Source organism: Elephantulus edwardii, unplaced genomic scaffold, assembly GCF_000299155.1.
Source record: "Elephantulus edwardii isolate Elephantulus edwardi_28Jun2011 unplaced genomic scaffold, EleEdw1.0 scaffold00021, whole genome shotgun sequence".
NCBI classification, from domain to species: Eukaryota; Metazoa; Chordata; class Mammalia; order Macroscelidea; family Macroscelididae; genus Elephantulus; species Elephantulus edwardii.
Genome location: NW_006399771.1, coordinates 1,491,351 through 1,512,107, shown reverse-complemented (window position 1 = coordinate 1,512,107; position 20,757 = coordinate 1,491,351).

Here is a 20,757-nt window from a genome sequence, read left to right as displayed (position 1 = left end):
GCCTTTTCTCCAGTAGAAACAGAAAATAGAGGTTCTCTGGGCATCCTAGGGTCTCCTGAGTGCCTTCCTGGGAATTCTCAACTCCACACCCACAACACAACTTGTGTTGCACACAGATGAGGAGCTGGTCACTCACGGGGATGTCGTGAGGAAGCCAAGACGGTGAGCCTGTTCCTTGCCACACAACTCTTGTCTTGGGGTGTCAAATAATTGTGGAAGAATAATCAGGTGAGATACTAGGCTAAAAGGATGGTAATTAAGTCTAAAGAACTACTCAAATGCCCATCAACAGATGAGTGGAGCCCAGATTATCTATCATCTATGTGTGTACGTATGTACGCACGTACGTATGTATGTACACATCTATCTATCTATCTATCTATCTATCTATCTATCTATCTATCTATCTATCTATCATCTATCTATTGTTGATGATGATTGCCACTGAGGTGAGCACGACTCATAACGACCCTGTGAACAAAAGGCCTGAAGCCCTTCCACAACCTAATGGAATATTAAACAACCTAATGGGATATTAATACAGCTCTGGTGGCCTAGTGCAAGAAGCTGTGCTGAAATCCTGAAGGCATGCGGTTTGAGGCCACCAGCTGCTCTGTGGGAGATCTCCTCCTGTTTAATCGGTCTCTTTTGGTATCCTAACTGTGCTCCAAATGTTTGGTGTTTTGTAAGTTGATCTCCAGTCTTTGCTCCTGAAGTTCCTCTGAGTTGATTAAACCATTCAGAATTCAGTTAGCAGATAAACATGTTGATCATTCCAAGGTAGGGGTTGGGGGCTGGAAAGAACTAATAATTCTAGTGATTCACTTGCTTCTGTATTTTCTCTCAAATCAGATACCTATAGGTAGTAGATGCCAAAATGGCCACAAATTCTTGCTCACCCTACATCCATCCATGACCGTCCAAAATGCCTGTAACACCTCGCATCCAAAGAGAGAACTATTCTCCATCTCTTGTATCTTGGCGTGTAGCTAACATGATACCAGGACCTGACAAGTGGGCACTACGACTTCTCCTGTCTTCGTGATTGGAACCTGAGGCCGTCCTTGACCAGCTTGAACCGGTCTGCTGGATGATGAGAGGGCCGTGATCTGGTTACTCCCTAGCCCATTCCCCATTGCCAGCCAATTGCCAGCCAGCCACCACCAGCAGAGCTGCCCTTCCATCCTGCATCTGACAACAGGCACGTGAGGGAGCTCGGCCAGCATCAGAAGATCTGCCTAGCTGAGTCCTGCCCAAATTGCCAACCCATGGAAATCTGAGCAAAAGAAGTGGTTGCAGTTGTAAGAATTAAGTTTTGGTGGGTTTTGAAACACAGGAAAGGTGAAGTGATATGCAATATGTGATCTGAGTCATTTAAGGATGAGCAGGATATCTGCAAGTTTTTGTTAGTGGTTGGTGTTCTTGGGACAATCAATGGTTATAATGTCTTTGTGACAGGACCTGTGCCATATTCTGTTTCCTTAGCGCTTTACACAGGGAATGACACGAGTCTGTATGTAGTAAGTGTTCATTGAAACAAGTGAGTAAATTCTATTTGTAACACGCCCCCCTCCTCACACACCAAAACTTTCAGCTGAGTTGGGAAACTGAATGTGAAACGTATTGGGCCCTACGTTCCCCCACGTCCATAACCACAGATCAGACCAGATCAAGGGTTTCCCTCTGCGCAGAGCCCTAGTCATCCTCCAATATCTCCATCCCTTGTTTAACTCCATTCTAGCCCCCCGTGCAAGATGACTAAAGTGGTATATACGCAGCCCTGTTGAAGAGATAGATGATGGACATGAATATTTTATCTTTTCTCCCTTCTAGTCAAAACCCACAATGTCGCGTTCATGAATCAATTTCATTTGAGCACTCTGCTCGGGCGCAGCACGTCTCTACATATTTGGTCTCAGATTGGGTCTCTGGTCTGCTTTATGAATAGGCTGACACTCAGGGACCCTTCAGAACCGGGACGAGCTGCCTACCGCAGGTGACTTCTCATCAATTCCAGCACTTTCGCATTAAAATAATAATTTCATCCAGGGCAACTGGGGGCTGAATATTACTTGCTTAATTACACCCACCATTCAACCCTCTTCTTTGAGACTGATTCAGGACTTTCTTAGCAGAATGCACACCAAAATCTGTCAAAGCAGAAAGCGTGGCCTTGTCATCAGAGCAGTAAAGCCGGTTGATGCATTTCTCCTGTTAAATTTACTGGCTTTATTGAAAGGTCTTTGGGGAATTGCTTTCTCATTAAATACACTAAATCCCAAAATCTCTCTTAAAGCACTATCATCGTGGTAACATAGAGGACTTCCCCAGTGTGGACTCAGAAAATGGAATTGTCCATGTTTTTAGGAAGCCACGTTTGTAAAGGGCAACTCATAGCCACTGTTGTGTATCTCTGTGATTTAGGAGCTCTGGTGGCCTAGTGGGAAGAAGCTGTGCTGCAATCCTGAAGGCACGTGGTTCAAATCCACCATCTGCTTTGTGGAAAAAAGATGGGCAATCTCTTCCTGTGGAATTAACTGCCTCTGAAAACCTGCTGGTGGGTCAGTGATGGGTTGGTTCTGACTCGATGGTACACAACAACAACAACAACAACAACTCTGTCAGTGAGTCCTTACATTGTCTCACCCCAGTTCCTTCATGGTCCAACTAAAAGTGTGTCAAAAGTATGGCAGTGCTCAGAACTGTAGAAATTTTAACATCAGATTTACCACTTTAGTGACTATATATTGGAAGCAGGAGTGGCATCCACTTCCTAAACAACATACCTCTGGACAGTCTATGAACTTGGATAAATGTCAATAGACATAGAGGGGCTTCAAGCCTTTTGTTCATAGGATCACTATGAGTTGTGCTCAACTCAAAGGCAATCAACAACAACAACAATGTATATAGCTGAACAGTGGAAAATTTCTCGGAAACACAAAACCTCTTAGCCAGAGTTTTAAATCTAGATTTATATAGAGGCAAGAAGACCACTTTAAGGGTGAGTGTAGTTGTTGTTGATGTGTCCTTTCAAGTCAGAACCGACTCATGCTTGACCCTCCAGCAGGTTTTCAGAGGAAGTAGGTAACATGGGAAGAGATTACCCATCCTCCCACAGAATAGCTGGTGAATTCGAACCACATACATTTAGGCTTTCAGTACAGCACTAGGTTTCCCTAAGGATGACTAGAAAAAGGATCAATGGCGGCTTGTTCCTACCCTAAGTACCTTGGGGCTTCAACCTTAGGGAGGATTGTGGTTAGACCCTGCCCACAAACAGCTGAATTTTCCTCCATAGGAAGGAACACCAAGTCAGGGACCCGGACTAATCCGGGTTTTGGTCTTCAATGTCTCCTTACTTGATGTGTGATGTCAACTGAGCTATTGTCAGTTTCTTCATGATTGAAATAGAGGTAAAATATCCTTGTCTCTACACAAGTTTGATTACAAAAGCAATAGCAACAAAAAAGATCCCATCACTTTCCTAAAAGGATGTGGGTCAGCTAACAGCCTGGGAAGTTTCAAAAAATTTTAACAGATCATAAATAGAAGGGAAAGCCCAGAGTGAAGGGGAGGAAAGGAACTCAGACATTGGTCAGAGGAAGTGTAACTGATGGCGAAGAGTGTTCAGGAACAGAGAGAGCAGGGAAACTTTGCCTTCTCAAACTCAACAGCTTTTCTTTTATCCCCTCCTTCAGAATCTCTCTCTCTTTTTTTTTTTCCTTTCAGATTTTATGCCTACCCCATAGGAGACCACCGATCACCTGGCCAATCTAAGAAACATCAGTGTCTTTATTGTTAGTTGCCCCTGAGTCATGACAACCTCAAACACAAGACAGCATATTGTTCTGGCCCTGTACCATACTCCTGATTGATTGTGAATAAATAGAAAACAAAACAAACAATAGACGAAACTCACCGCAAGTCAATTTCTACTCATAGCAAACCTTCCTAGGGCAGGATAGAGTGGACAGGATAGAATTCCATAAATAGAGTTACCATAAATCTTTACAGAAGTAGACTGCCACAGCCTTTATCCTGGTGGGCTCAAACCATCATTCTTTGTGTCAACAGCCAAGTTCTTAAATCACTGTGCCAACAGGGCTCTTTGGCTATGATGGACCTTTGTATTGGTTGGTTTTCAGAGATATATCCCAAGTCTTTATTCCGAGGTGGACTTAGTTTAGAAACCCCACTGCAGTATCACAGCAACATACCTCCTCTGACACAATGGCTGGTGATTTGATATAAAGAGAGAACTCTAGTGACTTAATGTATAAGAAGCTGCACTGTACCCAAAAGTGCTGCCCCTCTGGTGGTTCAAATCCATCCGTAGCTCCTTGGGAGAAAGATGGGCGATCACCTTCTTTGTGACTTACAACCTCTCTAAACCCATTGGAGGGTCATCTATGAGTTAATTCTGACTTGATAGCAATGAGAGGGTGAGCCACATAAAGTGCACTAGTGGTAAATTCAATCCTTTTCTGTGTACATTGTTGGTTTTAGGCACCATTGAATCAAATATAACTTAAAGTAACCCTGAGAATAGCCAAACTAAACCCTGTCCTAGCCTCCTAATCTCTGATTACATGAGAGCCCATTGTTCTAGTCACCATATCAGTCCATCTTGTTGGGGTTCTTCCTCTTCTCCACTGACCCTCCATCCATCTTTTCAAGCAAGACTTCCTTTCCAGGGAATAACGTCCGTTAGCTACATGTCCAAAGTATGGCAGACAAAGCTTTTCCATCTTCGCCTCCAAGGAGCACACTAGCTGCACATTTTCCCGGAAATATCTGCTTGTTCTTTCAGCATTCTATAGCATATTCAGTACTCTTCTCTAGCACCACAACTTAAAGGCATCAATTCTCTGTCATCCTTATTCATTGTCCAGTTCTCTGATGTATAGCAGGTGATTGAAAAGTCTATGGCCTGAATCAGGCACACATTAGTTTTCAAATTGATGTGGAAACCAAAAATTCTACTATGAACCATTGCTGTCTTGATAAAGTATCTTAAATTGGATATCCTAAATTATCATCACTATTCCCCTATTTCCATATTCTATAGGATTCGGTGATGAGGAAGATAAGCTTGATCTTGCCTTTAAATAATCTAAAGAGGGTCTGTAATCTCATTATTTCTTAGTAGCTGCCTCTTGAAGGGAAATTAGGAAATCTTTGTGCAGTGGACTTGGTTTGTGATTTACAACATCGTATCAAATGTGAATGAAATAGAGGAAGACCCTTAACAAGACGGATTGACGCAGTGTCTACACCGATAGGCTTGAACATGACAGAGGATGACACAGGATAGGGTAGAGTTTAGATTTGTTGTTCATAGTTTCACTATAAGCCAGGCAAAGCAGGGCACTTAAAAACAACAACAACTCTGTGTGTTTTTTTTTCCTAGGGTGTTCCTTAATCAGAATATTCCTTAGACATAAGGACAGCAAGACTTCTTCTTGTTTACTTTGGGCAGTTTATCAGAAGGGAAAAATCCTTGGAGAAGGACTTCATGGTTGGTAAGAAACCAGCGTTAATGAAAAAGAAGCTCTTCAGTGACATGGACTGCCTCAGTGGCTACCACAATGGACTGAAATGTACCTATTATTGTGAGACTGGCACAGCACTGTGTAGTGTTTCGTTCTCTTACAAATAATTTTTCTCTGTGTCAGAACCAATTCAATGGCGCCAAAAATAGTAGCATCCAGTGAGAGACCCATGCTTCCAGGCCCCAGGTGATAAAGTCTTGGTACTAACTTTACTAATAAAATATGAGGAGACATGACTTGTCTACACATGAGTATAAATGTAAGAGATGTCATGTACTTCTATCACAGCCGTACTCTATTATTATACTGATTTTTCAAGTCCGTGCTCTTTCAGCCTGGCTACCCATCCCTCCAAAGACACCTACCAGTGATGTCTGTGATCCTATCAATTGATGCTGAAGAGACAAAAGTCAACACCCTTCCTGATAAAAACGCTCAACAAAATAAAACATAAAGGGAATATCTCAGTCTAATTAACATAATCTATAATGGTGTCTCTGTGGAGACTAAGGTGCGTCTGATACAGGCCATGGTCTTTGCAATCACTTGTTATGCATCAGAGAGTTGGACAATGACCAAGGAGGATAGAAGGAGAATAGATGCCTTTGAGCTGTGGTGCTGGAGAAGAGTATTGAGAGTACCATGGACTGCTAGGAAAACAAACAGATTTGTCCTGGAGAGGGTTAAATCGGGTGGCTCCTTGGAGGCAAGGATTCTGAGGCTCCGTCTAACATACTTTGGACATGTTGTGAGGAGAGACCGGTCCTTAGAGAGGGACATCATGTTTGGTAGGGTAGAGGGACAGCGCAGGAAGGGAAGACCCTCTATGAGGTGGATTGTTTCAGTGATTGGGGTACTCGGGATGGGTGTGTCAGAGGCAATGCGATTGGCACAGGATAGAGCAGGAGTTAGGCCTGTTGTACATAGGGTCGCTATGAGTCGCAAACGACTCGACGGCACATAACAACAACAACATACAAATCAATGGTTAACTTTATTCTCAATGGAGAGAGATTAAAGGCATTTCTCTTGTGAACAGGTATGAGATGACAAGGATGCCCTCTATCATCATTCAACTAAATATTATATTTGAATTCCTAGCTACAGCAATAAGGCAAGAAAAAGAAATAGGAAACATCCAAATTGGCAAAGAGGAAGTAAAGCTATCTCTGTCTGGTGATAATATAATTATACATATAGAAATTCTCAAAGATTCAGCAAGCAAATTATTTATTGTCAGATTTAGTAAATTGGCAGAATACAAAGACAAGGAAAAATAAATGAGGAAAACAATACCATTAACAAGAGTACTAAAAATATAAATACTTAGGAATAAATAGAACTAACTATATTTTTGTTATTGTGTACCATTGAGTCAGAACTGACCCATAGCTGACCCTCCAGTGAGTTTTCAGAGGCAGTTAATCACACGGAAGGAGAGTGCCTATCCTTCTCCCATGGAGCAGCTGGTGGATTCAAATATCATACCTTTGGTATTGTAGCACATATTCTTGCCACTAGGCCAACAGAGTTGAGCAAAGAATTTGAGAAGCTGGACTCTAGGCAGAAGAATGTGACATTAAGATCAAAGGAAGTCACATCAACAAACTGCATTATGTAGATGATAGAATCTTACTTGCTCTAGGTGAGGAGGACTTGAAACACTGCATCTGAACATTGAGAAAACAAATGTCCTTACTATTAGATTAATAAGTTAAATCGCAATATGGAGAAAATATTGAGATTGTTAATGATTTCATCTTACTTTAATCCAAAAATCAGCATCCTTGGTACCAGCAGTCAGGAGATCAAGAGATGTATTTGTCAGAGGCCTCTCCAAATTATTTAGGAGCAATAATGTCAGTTTGAAGACTAAAATGTGCCTGATCCAGGCCATACTATTTTCAGTCACTAGCTGTACATCTGAGAGCTGGATAATGAATAAGGTTGACAGAGAAGAATTGATGCTTTTGAGTTGTAGTGTTGGAGGACTATCCATGGACTGCCAAAAAGAACAAACAGATATGTTTTGGAAAAAGTACAACCAGAACGCTCCTTGGAGGCAAGGATAGTGAAACTTTGCTTCAGATACTTTGGACACATTGTTTGGAAAGGGACATCATGCTTGGAAAGGTAGAGGGTCAGGAAAAGAGAGGAAGACCCTCAATGAGAAGGATTGGCACAGCGACTGCAGCAATGGGCTCGAGTGTGTCAGAGACGATGATAGCACAGCATAGAACAGAGTTCACAGCGTTGCTATGAGTTGTACTCCACTCAATAGAACTTAACAGTAAAACAAATAGACACAAAAGACCTACCAAAAATACCTACAAACAAAAAACCATCCACATATATGGATAAATATATCATCGGATATACACCATATTCATAGGGTTTTTCAAGGCCTATTATTTCAGAAGTGGATGGCCAATACTTCTTCCTAGTCTGTTTTCATTGAAGAGCTTCACTTTAGTACAGTATCTGACAGACAAGTGCTGTACTCAAAAGAGAAGATGATAGACAAGTAAATGTATATGTATCTAAGGAAACAAAGATTCTCACCACTGGGCTGAATGGTAGCATCATGATGGACAGTAAAGAGATTGAGATTATCTACAGCTTTAGTTTGCTAGGCTCCACGATCAACACTCTTGGTACCAGCAGCCAGGAAACCAAAAGATGAATTACACTGGGGAGGTCTACTGTCAGGGACCTCTCCAGAGTACTGAAGAGCAATAATGTCAGGGTGGTACTAAGGTGTGCCTGATCCACACTGTGGTCTTTGCAATTACTTGCTATGTTTCAGAAAGCTGGACAATGAGTAGGGATGATAGAAGGAGAATTGATGCCTTTGACCTGTGATGCTGAAGAAGAGTATTGAATGTACCACGGACTGCTAAGAAAACAAACAGATTCATCCTGAAGAGGGTGAAACCAGAATGCTCCTTGGAGGCAAGGATTCTGAAGCTCCGTCTGACATACTTTGGGCATGTTTCAAGGAGAGACCAGTCCTTGGAGAGGGACATTATGCTTGGGAAGGTGGAGGGACAGTGCTGGAGGGGAAGACTCTCAATGAGATGGATTGACTCAGTGACTGGAGAAATGGAGGTAGCTGTGTGGGAGATAGTAAGTTTAGCTCAGCATAGAACAGGGTTCAAAGCTGTTGTACACAGGGTCACTATAAATCGCAAGTGACTCAACGAACTGGCCAGAGCAGTGGCACAAATGAGAGGCAGGCACATAGAGGGCAGCAGGGAAGTCATTGTGAGAGGTATGGGACTTGTCCTCTGTGAGACTCAGCACGGAGCAGCGGTCCACTCTGTACAATGAGGTGGGATGCAGATCCCCAGAAAATCCTGCTTGCAATGGGGTAGTAGATGCCTCATGAGGGGGAGGTAATGCTGTGTACTGATGACCCCTGTCTCCCTGGGATCCACATGGGGTGAGGGAGATGGCTATAAGCACCCACCTTACACTAATCACTGTGCTCACCCCATTAGTGGTAGGCGTCCAACGCCGGAGAGTCTCAGAACAATGCTTTTAAATGCATACACTCGAAGACATTGGAAGGAAGCCATTTATATGCAAAGAGTTATTAAAACATTAAAACCCCTATGACTCGGTAAAGCACATGACCTTTGTTAACACATTACATAATACCTGGTAATGGAGTCTAGTAACAACTGTCCTTTGAGAGTGATGGTGTTACTTGGATGAGCAGATGACTCATCCCATGTATGAGATTATTTGGAGCCATTTGCAATAACTACAATACAGTTGAAAAGATACTTGTGATTCCTCTTGGAGACAAAGCCATAAGTCCTGCTCATGCTATGGTGTTTTGCTGTCTATACTTGTAATTTATGGGGGGGGGGACATCAAAACAATAAAACCCCAACACTTAACTTTTCTTACTGTGAAGTTGGAATTACAGTTGACCCTGCAATGGGTTTTCTGAAAATGTAAAGTGCATGGGAGGCGACTGCCCGGTTTTCTTCCTTGGAGTCACTGGTAGATTCAAACCCCACAGAGACCCCACCTTGGAGTTAGCAGCTCAGCTCCCTACAGACTTGGCCATGAGAACAGAGTTCTTGTAACTCAAGTGGATGGTAAATGCTAGTTAGGTGTTAACATTTTAACTGGTTCTTCCAGAGAAGTAGATTTAATAAGATATCTATATAGCTATCGTATATTTATCTGTATACGATCATCAGAGGCCCCATATTTGTGTAAATGAAGGCCAATTAATTGAAATGTTAATTACATGTAAGTACTTCAGAACAGCAGTTAGACTAGCGTTTTACTTAATAGCTAACTGGGCACCATAAACCAGCCAGATTGGTATACAAAATTAACCACTACTGTAGTCAAAATCTGCTCTGGTGGCCTCGTGGCAAGAAGCTGCACTGCAATCCTGAAGGCACGTGGTTCGAGGCCACCAGCTGCTCTGCAGGAGAAGGAGGGGCTATTTCCTCCTGTGAGATTAATTGCCTCTGAAAACCCACTAGAGTGTCAGCTATGGGTCGGTTTCAACTCTGTGGTACACAGAAACAACAACTGTAATGAAAATAGACATATCATTATCTGGTACCCAACTTTATAGACTTTGTGAAACTGAATTTGTGTCCTCATATTGTGTATCAATCACATTGTTGACCTTGAAGGCTGTTCTGAAATTAAACAACTTCTCTCATCTCAAAGGTCTAATAGCATCTGCCCACAATTCAGGTGAAAACTGCATCATTAGGAGTCTTTCCTGTATACCAACACAGATAAGTCTAATTCATCTTTTCAACAACAAACCTCAAGAAGGTTTGTCATCTACATACATAGGTTGTACTAATACTAATGTACCAATACTAATGGTACATTCTTTTTCATATAGTCCAGCTTCTCAGATTATTTGCTCAGCACACAGACTGAATAAGCATGAAGAAAGGATACAACCCTGATGAACATCTGTGATTTTAAACCATGCTGAACCTTGTTGTTTTGACAGCTTCTTCTTGGTCTCTGTATAGGTTTTGCACGAGCACAGTTAAGTATTCTGGCATTCCCATTCTTCTCAGCATTATCTGTCATTTGTTATGCTCCATATAGCCAAACGCCTTTGCATAGTCAATAAAATGCAAGTAAGTATCTTTCTGGTATTCTCTATTTTCAGCCAAGATCCATCTGACATCAACTACCCCTTGTTCCATGACCTCTTCTGAATCCAGCTTGAATTTTCCCATGCTGCAAAAAAAGAGGATCAGAGGAAGATCTTCAGCAAAATAGATACATTTTTAAAAAAATGATAGATTGATAAAGTGCCTGTAACAATGGCTGGAGCATTTCAGAGATCATAAGGGTGATACAAAATTTAGATCTGCTCTCCGTCGAGTCATTCAAAGTCGTTATATGACTTTGGCATATAACACCACCATCACCAAACCACACCTGTCATTATCATCGGCTCAGGGAGGTCCTTCCTAATTAATATTGGTTCAATAACTTGACTATCTGCCTGTAGCCCATTGCCCTCCTAGAGCTTCAAGGGCTTCTGTCCACTGGCAAAACTGGGCTAATGTTCACATAATAAGGGTGACAGAATGCCGAGGACATTGATCCCCACTGTGTCATCTTCTCACTTCCAACCTTGCTGAAGTCTAGGTCACCAGTATGCTCAATCTCGCTGGACAGCACTTTTTCTAGGCACTGGTGGTCTTTAGTAAGAGCACATTTAAAAAAAATAATTATTATTAAATTTTATTAGTTTTAATGAACATTTACAGAGATTTTGGGTCCTCATTCATTCATTGTTGCACTGTTTTCTCTACCCTCCTCCCCAGTTCGTTCTTCTTCCCCCACCCCATGTCTGTTAAATTGTCCAATTGCCACAGTGCTTGTCAAAGCCAGTTCTGATTAATCTCCTTTGTCAGAGTGTCCTTTGCCATTCTCTATCACTCCTCCCTGAGAGAGACATCACCCTGATTCATAAGGAAAAGGGGATGGTGTATTCTCTTAGCTACTTCCTGCTGAAAAGGGACGCTGTGGGTTTCAGGGTGAAGTTCTTCTCTCACTACTCTAAAGGGCCCCTTTGGCAGTAGGAAACACATAGACTATTATGGAGATTGATTTTGCTTAGCCGTACATGTTCATATCCTTGAAGATGTATCATGGAAGTGTTGCAACCTAGAAGACACAAATTTAACTAACAAGTTAAAAGTGCATGAGTCAAAAATTAACAAGCAATAATATTCCGAGTAGAGGTTCTAGTAGTGGCACAAATCAAGTTACAGAGAGGTTAATACTGGCCATGGAGCTGTGGTGTGAAGAGTGTTGCTTGTTGGGAGGCTAACAGAAAGGTCAGGGATTCAAATCCACCAGTCGCTCTGAGGGAGGACGGGAAATCTCTGTATGTAAAGGTTTACAGCCTTGGAAACCCAAGGGAGGGTCGTTACAAGTTATAATCAAGTCAGTCACAATGAGTTTAGGATTTCCGGGACTGGACTGCCACACTGTTCTCCGCGTGGAGCATTTAGAAGGTTCACGCTGCCAACCTTCTGGTAAGCAGTCAAGGAGTTGGCCTGCCTTCTTCCTGGAGGCCAGGTAACTCTTCCTGGTAGAATGGAGTCATGACCCTAGACTTTGAGCTCTCAATAGCTGGACCCTCTCTTGAATGGGGTAAGTTACAGGGCAGATTCATCCAGTGAGGGTCAATCTTACAAGGCCTGGCAAGATGACAGCATGCAAGCTGAGTGCTCCATGCCTCTGACACCAAGTCATCCTCTCGGATGTTTGAAAGAGAAATTGTTAAAGATCAAGGAGGGGAAATGTCACTTGAATTCAAGAAGAAGAAAAAGTGTGATTTGAGCTGAAAGTTTGTGGTGGTTTGGAATTAAATATTGGAAGGGGCCTCTTCTTGCTGCCATAGGAGAAGGTGCCCGGCAAGGACTGGGATTGTAGTAGGATTTCAATCTCAGCTCCCTGTTCTAACTTTTAGAAACTGCCCACTGTCCTGGGCACAGTGACTGGTTTGGAAAGGGCCTTGCCATCTAAGCCATGCCAATCGGAGCCCAGCAAAGGTGTGCTGTTTCTGGCTGAAAGGGTAAGTTTGGAGCAGGCACAGCTACTTTGAGGGGAAGACCCATCCATCAGAAAGCAAAACCTACACAGAAGGACAGCCAAGAAGTGAGGAGAGGCCAGTCAGGAGTCCTGACGGCACCAGTATGTCAGAAACTAGCTGCGTCTGCAGTCTGACCGGTCATGGACGTGTCTGTCAATAACTGCTGACATATTATCCTTTTCTTAGCCAATCTGAGTTGTGATTTTTATTTATTTATTTATTTATTTATTCATTCATTCATTCATTCATTCATTCATTTATTTTTTGTCATTTGCAACTCCTGCAACATATGTACCCCTGGGGAGTTGGAAAACATGTTACAATTTCTATCCCAGGAGTGACAACATCTCTAGACGTGCTTCAGGTTTGAGTTCCAGAAAGTTCTGCATTTGCTGTCCACTCCTCAGTGAGAGAACAAGCTGGCCCACACTCACCCTGGCCGGGCTCTGCTTCCTCGTCTCTCTGTCTGTCGCCATCAGCTGTAGGGAGGTACAGTTGGGGCTGGCTGCATTCTCAAGCGCCTCTGTGAGGGAGTGAACAGTCACATCAAAGCAGCACAGCGGCTTTTCTTAAACAAAACAGCCTTGCCCTTCCCCAGCAGCTCGCAAAAAAAGCAAGAAACCAGCAAGCTTTCTTTCATGGTTCTATGTCATTATGGGAGTGCTTTGATGGGGGCCGGGCAGGCAGGAGTGGGGAAGTACACTCCACCATTACAATTAACTTATTAGAGACAAAGAAGGCTCTGCTTGCTTGAAGTGTGGAGTGGGTGTTGTTAAAGCTGCCCCATGGCGGGGGGACCTGCAGAGCGAGCCAGCCCTGGGGCCTCTCCAATGGGAGAGATTGTCTGAATGGGGCCCAGTGCTTTGCTGGCCCTGCCTGTTCCAAATGCCTTTTGTTCCCTTTGCTGTGCTAGGAACTCAACATTTGGCATCAGATGGCCTCACTGCTCCGTGACTGGTGTCACCTCATGTCACAGCCTCTTTCCTGACGCACACAAATGAAGTTGGTGAGGACTATGGACTATAAGAAGTACATCCAGAATGTTCCTTGGAGAGAAGGACAGTCAGACTTGGTACCACAAACTTTGGCCAGTGTTATCAGGAAGAGCTAGTCCCCAGAGAGGGACATCATGCTTTGTGAAACGTGCTAAACCTAGACTTCTCTTTATCTCTTCACCACTCGCTAATATTTCCCCTGGGGGAGTGAGGTGATTGTGAGCGAACAGACGTACACACAGTGGTAATTGAGCAAGGCAAGTGGAAAAGGTTTATTAAGGAAATGCAGAGGAGGCATGGTAGGTGAAAGATGGAGAGAGGCCATGTGAAAGAGTTAAAAAGAAACAAGAAAGGGGGGAAACAGTCCGGGAAGGTCAAGGGTGGAGCCAAGCCCTTTGGTTCGTTGCAGGCAGAAAAAGAGAGACCGTGGGGTGGTTTACTCCTTTTGTTAGTCTCATGAGACTAGTCTCAGTCCGTGGGCTAGCTCGGGGCTTGGTTCCACTGCATTCCTGAGAAAGGGCCTTCTTCCTGATATAACCCCCTTTTCTGGTTCTTGTCAGAAGTTCTATGACTTTGGTGCAATTGTTTTTTACTTCTCTCCCGATTTCTTCTGAGAAACTTTGCTTTAGTCCTCTTCTATGGAAATGGGAGAGAGGTAGCAATTTCATCCCTTGACACTCTGTAAATTAGAAGGTGATGGAAAAGAGCATTATGGAGACATTGGCTATGACAGTGGGCTCAAATACACTGTTTTAAGAATGGAACAAGGCAATGCTTCATGGGCTCAAACACACCTACCATTGTGAGAATGGAGCAGGGCAACACGTGACTCTGTTAAACACAGTGTTGCTATGAATCAGAACCACCAACAATAACAAGTGAGAGTGCCTAGAAGTGGGGTAACAATGTGTCGAGCATACTCCATTATTAGCCACTATTAATCATTATTAGCCATTATTAACCATGTAAATGAGGGCTGGGCTCCCACCTCAAGGAATCCTAGAAGAACAATGTGAAAATTACTGACATCATGTAACCAGAGAGTGTTTGACTACTTGTTACTATAACAAGCCAATTGAGTAGAGACAAAGATTGAATCTACTAATTACGCTTTATGCAGATATCCGTGATCTGAGACAAAATGGCCACAGGACCGCCTGAAAGACCATCTTCTGACATCTCAGGATTGAGCCAGCCTTTTTAAGGGGGTGGTCAAAGGGAATAGGGAAAGAAAGAGCAATGCAGGAGGAGTCCCAGAGGGACTTGTTTAATCTCTGATGCCACTTCTCAAGCGGGTTGTCAGACGTCCTGAGTTTGATGTTTGAGGTAAGTAGTCAGGCTTCCTTGCTGATGGTGCATTCTTGAAGTAATTTATCAGTTTTTTATGTCTGGATAACGTGATTACAAATCCCCAGTTGCTGGAATAACAATGTCACAGCTAGCTAAGAATCAGGTTAATGGACTTTATATGGGTAGCTTTCATTGTCTTTGTAAACTTAGACAACTATTTACTATTATCTTAAGTGTAAGTAAATATTTACTTTTATCTTAAGTTTAGGTAACTATTTGCTATCATCCTAAACTTAGACAATTATTTACTATTATCCCAAACTCAGGTAATTATGTTTGAACTCTTCCCACTATGGTGGTCACAGGCCTTGGAAAATGCCCAGTCAAAGGGGAGGAGCCTGTGAATGTGTAGCTATGACCATGGAGTTCTTCCTTTTGGGGATTGTCCCCATAGTTAGGGAAGGGGGACAGTGAGAGTAACTGTCCCACTCCTGCCGCAGATCTTTTGAACCATGAACTCAGCAGAGTCCTGGGACTTCAGCACTGGGCGAGAGGCACCTCAGGGACCACCATGGCCCCATGCCACCCCTAGGCAGCACCAACTCCTGGAGCCTTGAAGCACTCAGGTATGAATCGCATAAAAAACCTGAGTGCTGAAAATTGGAATCGAGACGGGGATTGTTGGGGAGCCTAGGTGGTGCAATGGTTAAGCATTTAGTTGCTAATTGAAAGGTTGGTGGTTTGAATCCACCTCATGGTTCCATAGGAGAAAGAACCGAAGATCTACTTGTGTAAAGATCGTAACCCAGGTAGAACCCTAGACGGTGGTTCCATGCTGTCACCTTGAGTTGTTATGGCACTAAATGACACTCAACAACCACAACAGAAGCTGCTGTCTGCCGATGACTGAAGGCCTTTACAGGGCCCTTCCTCTTCATTCTTCACACCACTCCCAGAGGCACCTACATTCTGCTCTCTGTCTTATGACCTCTCCGCCTCCCACTCCTGCAGTATGCAGACCCTAAGAGCCAGTGCCCAGTGGAGTTGGGGGTCGCGCCCGTGGCCCAGTGGACTAACTCTCTTGGGCTCACATCCTGTAGGGAAGAAGGTGCAATGGGCAGAGACTAGAAGCAAATGGCTCCTATAACACACTCTTTCTCTCTTCCCTCTGCCACCAGCTGTCCCACCCTTGTGAAAGTTACCCACTTGGTTCCCCTCGGTCCCCGCCCCAGCTCTTGGTCTTGTTTCTCTTCATATGACAGCCTTAGTGGAACTTTAAAAATGCCAAAGTGATCTTATCACGCTTTGTCAGACACTTCATGGCTTTTTATGGTTAGCTGCTGTCAAGTCGTCTGATTCACGGGGACCCCACACGTCACAGAGTAAACCACCTTCACAAGTTTTTTTGGATGTAATGTTTGTAGATGCACCTTACTGGTCCTTTCTTCTACAGAGGTGTGTGTGTGTGTGTGTGTGTGTGTGTGTGTGTGTGTGTGTGTACACGCATGTGAGCGCCAATTGTTTACATTCACCCACGAACAGAAGTCATGCTCCCAAGCCAAAGGTGGGTGACTCTACTCCGCAGCCCTCAGGCCTGCCTTTAATTGTTTTTGGTGAAACATTCTTGTAGGTTGTATAACCCTGGTCTGTCCATTTGCTGTACAGAGGTAACTCGTGGTTGCTGTGAAGCTGAACACTGTGACACTGATGAGTCAAATGCGAGAATGGTTACCCGTGGTGGACAGTGTTTGGGGGAGCTCCCAGTTAAAACCAGCTTGGAAGCAGGAGTGGCATCCACTTCCATAATAGCTCTGGAAACCCTATGAATGTGGAGAAAGGACAAAAGTTATACAGGTGTTCAGGTCTTTCGTTCTTAGGGTCGCTATGAGTCGCCTACGACTCGACGCCATTTAACAACAACAACATGAACGAAATTAAAAATCCTGGCTGTAACTTCCATCGCCCATGTACAGAGTCCTGCCGGAGCCCCTCTTATCTTGTGATGTGGCCACTCTGAGTCATTTCCTGAGTCCTTGCCAATGGCTTTGCACACACTCTGTCCCCGTGGTCGCCAGAGCACTCTCCCACACATTCTCCCGTATCCTGCTTCTCAATCGAGGATGCTTGTCTGGTACCAAGACCTCTACTGCCCACCTTCCCCGTCTGAGGCATTTTCTTCCAACTGTGGAATGCTCTTTTCTGAACTTGACCCTTTCTCCCCAAGATCCTTCTTGCTCACTGAACTGTCCCCACCATCAGGGCCAGGGTTGAGTCGGCTCTTAGGCTAAGGGCCTGGTCTGGGGAAGCCCTCGCCCAGCCTCAGGAGATTCCCAGTGGAAGGCCATTGTCTGGGTGAACCGTCCAGGCTCCCTTGCTACCTCATAATGGGAGCCAAATAATTAACTCTCCAATTAGACCCATAATGGAGGCTTAATCTGGGCTCCCTGGTAATGAGGCTTATCACAGAAGGCCTTTCATCCCAGACTCTCGTCCTGAGTTCTCAGAGTAGAGTGCTTGGCTGTCAGTCAGATCCCACCCTCCTATTCAAGGGCCCTGGGCCCGTTCCCCACCCTCCAGCCTTCCAGTGTCTGGGCTTTGTCTGATTCAGGGGAAGCCCAGCAAAGTCCTCTCTTCTCTGGCCTCCCTGTCCAGGCCAGGCTGGTACTGTCCAGCCAGGACAGAGCGTACACAGCAAACCCTCTTTATAAAGTGGGGACCAGCCCGGGAAGCCAGTGGGGAAAAATGAGTCTTGCTGAGCAAGGGCCTTTTTCATTACGGAGGCACATCAATTGGCTCAGCCCGTGAAACCCTTCAGGTTCCCCACGTTAAGACTTAATTGCCTTATGGACATTGAAAGAATGGAAGTGTTTCTCCAGGGACATCTCTCCTTGTGATCACCCGCCCACTCACCCCCCCCCCCAACTGGATAATGACAGAACTTGTGACTGATTAAAGGGGGAAGACAAACCCTCCTCTTGGGGCCAAAATACAGGTCCCACCTACATTTGAAGCACATCCCCGCCCCATTTCTCTCCTCCTCCCACTGACTTTTCAGAGGTGATATTTAATTGCATTTTCCCAGGTGGAGAGAGCCAGAGTTGAGAGGAGCAGGGGGCTGGGCTGGGGAACCTCTCTTTTTCTCTCCCTCTGCCTTCGCATGTTTCCCCAGCATCTCTTCTATCGCACTTGAGTTCTCAGTGGGTTCATATCCACATAGAGGTGCACTGTCTTCACCCCAGACTCCAGGCCTCCTGGTCCACGCCTCCCTCTCTCGGCCTTTACCGACTCACTCTGCTCAGGCCTTCTCTTTCCTGCAGACACACCAACCTCATGCACACTCAGGCTTCTCCCAGATCTTTTTGTGACTTGCTCCTTCTTGTCATTTAGACGTCCCTTCAAGTCCCCCTGCCTGGCTGCCTGGCTGTCTTGTAGAATAGGAGGCTTCTGGAGAGTATATTTTACACTTGGCTCACTCATGGCCTTGGACAGTTTGTGGGCGTGTCAGTTCTGACATTTTCCGGCTTCCAAAGCTGGATGGCAGGTTTCTGAGGCCGTAAATGGCACTGAAAGGAGACTGACTATGCTTCTCCCATGGAGTCAATGGTGGGTCTGAACCACCAGCGATGCCACATTTTTTATTATCTGCGCCACCTCTACAGACTAGGCCACTAGCCTAAAAGTTAGAGATTTGACATCCCCCCACCCCCCCACCGTGGTAGCTCACAAGAAAGGCCTGGGGATCTGCTTCTGCAAAGAGTACAGGTTGGCTGTAATTTTCATAGGAAACCTTGCGAAGTAATTCTGTTCTGTAAGGCAGAGAGTCGCCACGGCTTAGACTGAAGTCAGTAGCAACAAACGCATCTCCCCACCAGATTCTCAAACTATTTGTTTTAATACTGTCAACTGTTGACTTCTTGGATTGAAATACAACTGCGTTGAGAACAGGGTGATCTGGCCGCCCTGGGTCCCAGTGCCTAGAGCTGGGCCTGGCACACGCTGGTGGGGACGGCAAACGGAATGTCCCCTACTGTCCCACAAAGGCTGTGTGTGGCCCAGAACAGGCCTCTCCCAGGACTTTTCAGTTGATAATGGAGCCTTCTTGAAGTCACCTCCATTGCCAAGGCGGCCCAGTGGGGCCAGGATAACGAAGCTGCTTTAACATAAATAATTTGCTTCCGAAGTGTTAAGAAATGGGGAATATTTTTAGAAGGCCTGCCCTCCTGGGGGAAGTAAATGACTTATGAAAACAGGATTTTTCAAAGTGGCCTTCAAGAGAAAAGGGAGCCGTATGCGATGGTCAAAATGGAATTTCTATAAATTCGTGTGATTCATTATTCTGGCCTTCCGCACACAGACACACACTCACACACAGCCACACGTGCTCTCTCGCATCCCCACCCTTCCTCCTGCCTTCCATTTCATGGTCTTAGCTCAAATCTGAAATAAAACCACCACAGCCCTCCTCCCCTGGCCCTCAGCGGCGGCCTGTCTGATTGGATGCCTCCCACAGCCCTGAAGACCAGAGCTTCAAGGAGGAAGCAGCCGGGGACACGCTGAGTCCTCGCTTCTTAAAGTGTGCGCCGTAAGTTACCTTGAAATGATATTAAAAAAAAAAAAAGTATTTTAGGTTCAACAGACACTTGGGTTCCTGTTAACAACTCATTTAAGGAGAAAGTAGGGGGAAACCATTCAGATCAAGGCTTCTTTGACAACATGAACCTCCTCACTTTGAACCCTTACAATGTCGATGGGATGAAAGATTCCGTAGATAAGCAGATGGGTAAATTTGCAGGTGAGAAAGGACAGATGTGGACTACAACGGAGACCCAGGGATCTTGAGATGGGCTTTGTCTGGCCAATAATGGGGAATAGATATTGGAGGGAGGGGGAGTGGGAGACCCAGAAAACCAAGACACAAAAACCACGTTTGTGGCCATTGTGTTTCCATCAGAGTCTTGATCTAGGGAAGACATGCTGTTTGGAGAACTAATAAGGCGACCAGCGCCTTTGATGAGGCGTATTATGAAAACCAGAGCCTGTTGGAGTCACTTCTTGCTGTCTTCCTGCCGTCTTTCTCCCCTTGTCCACACTATCTGGCTTCCCAGTGGGCATGGAAGTACCAGGAAACCAGCTCAGAACTCTTCGTCTTAAGGTTCATGGTGGCCTCCCATTGTCCTCTGGCTCAACTTCAAACTCCCAGTCTAGCATCCGAAGATCACTCTAAGAGGCTCCAGTTCTACTCCCCCCACCCCAAGTCCTTATGCCTAACCAAGACCTCTAGTAACATAAAATAGATCTCCTCTTATTTTACCGCATTTTCCCTTTTCTTGAAAATTTCCACTTACTGTTTTCTACACATTTTCTACTAAGATATTCTGTAGGTCTACACATCTGGGCAAATGGAACTGCAGCCCCACCTTCTCCAGACAAGACCCTATTAACTGAGTCTTTCTGTGCATTTCCACAAATAAATTCTAGTGTCCTGAACTCAGCTGATTAATTGTCCAATAACTCCCCTCACAGGACTGAGAGCTCCCTGGGTGCCAAGGATCTCACCTTATAAATGTTAGTACGTGGCACAGGCTGAGGACGTGGACACAAGAAACAGTGTCCTCTTCTAAGCACCGAGAAGTAGCCAGGTGTGAGCTGAAGGTTGCAGAGCTTTTGTTCTCACACCTTCTTCCACAATCTTTCATCCTGGAAGCTCCTAAAGTAAGAATCTGGATGAAATGCCACTACATTACTGTCACCCTCTGCAAACAAGCTAAAAACGAGAGGGTCTGTGGTTTCTGAGGCAAAGCTACAACTC